Consider the following 3259-nt stretch of genomic DNA (forward strand, 5'->3'; position numbering starts at 1 on the left):
CTGCCTCCCAAGTGCTGGGATTAAAGTTGTGTGCCACCACTGCCCCGCTCATGCTATAGCTTTCTAGTGTAACATTTTATATTTCAAATGCATCTCTCCTCTCCAGTTAAATGTTTCCCACACATTTTAATATAGTAAACATTCACTTTAATTCAGCTCACAATATTTCCACTTAAATCTTATTCTTGTTTTTGTTGTTTTGTTTTACAAAAAAGATTTGCTTTTGTCTTTAATTTTGTATGTGCATACGTATAGCTATGTGTGGGTACGTGCATGAGTGCAGGTGTCTCTGGAGGTTAGTAGAGAGCACCGGATGCCCTGGAATTGGAGTTATAGATGGTTGCGAACCACCTGATGTGGGCGCTGGGAACTGAACTTGGGTTAAGAGCACTGAGTGTTCAGCCCTGAGTCCTCCAGCCTGAAGGGTTTTTGTCTGTTTGTTATGTTTTGTTTTTTGTTTTCTTTTGTTTTTTGTTTTTTAAAACAAGTATCTTATTAGATTTTCAAGTATTTGCAGATTATTTCAGTGTTGTTTTGTTGTTATTCTACTATTTATTGTGTACAAAGAACATGGTTTGAATAACTCACAATCTAAAAAGACACTTTCAGCTTTGTTCTAGACCATAGACTTTGTATGTTCTGTCTTAGTGAATATCCCACATTCACTTGAATAGAAGATGCATCCTGCTGGTTAGAATGGATGGGGCTAAATCATCAATCAAATGTGCATATCCATTGCATCCCTCAGGTCATCTCTGTCCTTGCTGCCTGTGCCGGCAAGCCGCCATAGAAGCCTCCGTACGATCAGGCTGTAGGCAAGCTTATAGGGCATCTTCTTAATTACTGAATGATGGGGGAGGGCCCAGCCCATGATGGGTGAGGCCATCTATGAGCTGGTGGTCCTGGGTTCTAGAAGAAAGCTGACTGAGCAAGCCAGTAAGCAGCACCCTCCATGGCCTCTGTATCAGTTCCTGCCTCCAGGTTCCTGCCCTGTGTGAGTTCCAGTCCTGACTTCCTTTGACGATGAACTATGATGTAGAAGTATAAGCTGAATAAACCCTTCTCTCCCCAAGTTGATATGGCCTTGGTGTTTCATCATAGCAGTAGTAACTAAGACACTGGGATGGGGCCAGAAGGTTCACACATGGCTGTGGGTTTGATTATTGGCCTTTTTTCAGGAGTGTGTTTTGCTTTGTGAACCCTGAGTTCTTCAGATTCATGTATATTGATTGTATTGTGCCTTCTTGATGACCAGTGCTGGCTCCCCATCCCTGGTCATCCTTCTGTCCTGCAGTCTACTTCACTTGATGCCACACAAGCCATAAGACTTCCTTCCCAGCCACGTTTGAATCTTTTTCTCTATTGTGTATGGAGCGGGCAGTGTGCACACTCCATGCGTGGGCAGCAGAGGATAGCCTGTGGATAGAAGGGTGGGGAGTGTGCATGCTCCATGCGTGGGCAGCAGAGGATAGCATGTGGATGACACGGGGAGTGTGCACACTCCATGCGTGGGCAGCAGAGGATAGCCTGTGGATGAGGTGGGAGTGTGCACACTCCATGCGTGGGCAGCAGAGGATAGCCTGTGGATGACATGGGCAGTGTGCCCACTCCATGCGTGGGCAGCAGAGGATAGCATGTGGATGACACAGGGAGTGTGCCCACTCCATGCGTGGGCAGCAGAGGATAGCATGTGGATGACATGGGGAGTGTGCCCACTCCATGCGTGGGCAGCAGAGGATAGCCTGTGGATGACATGGGCAGTGTGCACACTCCATGCGTGGGCAGCAGAGGATAGCCTGTGGATAGAAGGGTGGGGAGTGTGCCCACTCCATGCGTGGGCAGCAGAGGATAGCATGTGGATGACACGGGGAGTGTGCCCACTCCATGCGTGGGCAGCAGAGGATAGCATGTGGATAGAGGGTTCTTTCCCTCTACCAATGCTGGTTGTGGGGATTGAACTCAGGCTTGGCAGCAGGTGCCTTTATAGAAGAGGCCCTCTCTCTGGCGCCATATTTGCATCTAATGTTCCAACCCTTTTGCTTGAAGCTTTTTTTTCCACTTTACAGTGGGTTTCTTGCTGACAGCATATAGTTGAGTCTCTGTGGCTACCCCAACTGGATGTTCCTTGCTATTTAATAGGTGAGTTTGACTGTTTATAGTTCATGCACCGTTGATATGTTTGTACATTATACTAATATCACAGGTTTGGTTTTTGCTCATATCTGCTCCCTTGATCCCTCTAATCTGTTTTTATTTTAATTGCTTGGAATTTTCTGAATTCTGTCTCAGTCTATTGACTTTGTCACCACACCTCCCTTTGTGTTTTGTCTTTCTTGCTTTTAGTAACTGAATAAAGTCCAAGCTTTCCTGGGTCTCCGTCTTTCTGGCCTTCCAGAATTGACTTCATTGACTCTCAGGCTAGGGCTGCCTTATTCCCTGTTCTCATGACTGCTCCTGTACCCTGAAGATTGTAGGGGTCTTGTTGGTCTTCATAATTATGTGTGCTAATTCCTTAAAATAAAATTTCTCAGTAAGAGCACTGGCGGCTCTTTCAGAGGACTCAGGCTTACGTCCTAGCACTTACTTGGTAGCTTACAACCAACAAATATAATATCCTCTTCTCATGTCCATGGGTATTATACACATGTGTTGCATAGTCATACATACAGGTAAAAACACATACACATAAAAATGAAAATTTAAAAATCTCCCTCCCTGTTGTGTGTACATGCATGTATCCAGCATGTATGTATCTGTACATACATGTATACAGTGTGTGTGTGTGTGTGTGTGTGTGTGTGTGTGTGTGTGTGTGAGCTTACTCAGTGTGCATCTTACTGGTTTGGTTCCCAGGTGATACTGGGTAAATACATATTTTGGTCCCTTGCTAGAATATAACTGTCTATTGAAGAAACCTTGTCTTCATGAAGTATGGGCATGCATACATGTGCTAAAACGGTAATGGTCACGCCCTCAACCAGCCCATAAACAAATGCATTACTTTAGTTGGAAACTCAGAGCAGATGAGAATGACTGTCTCCAGAGGAGTGACCAAACAGCACATTGGACAGGCCCGGGCCCCTCCTTCAGATGCCATTCTCAAACATTTAGACCCTCAGAAGACCTCACACTAAGGTACTCTGGTAACATAGTTGCAAAACATAAGAGGAGAAAAGATGTTCATCTCTTAATAGGTCTCTTCCAGCTCAGGCTCAAGACAAGAGAGTGGGAAGCCCTACCTCCTGACCAGTGGGAAGCC

Source organism: Mastomys coucha, unplaced genomic scaffold (assembly GCF_008632895.1).
Source record: "Mastomys coucha isolate ucsf_1 unplaced genomic scaffold, UCSF_Mcou_1 pScaffold22, whole genome shotgun sequence".
Taxonomy (NCBI): domain Eukaryota; kingdom Metazoa; phylum Chordata; class Mammalia; order Rodentia; family Muridae; genus Mastomys; species Mastomys coucha.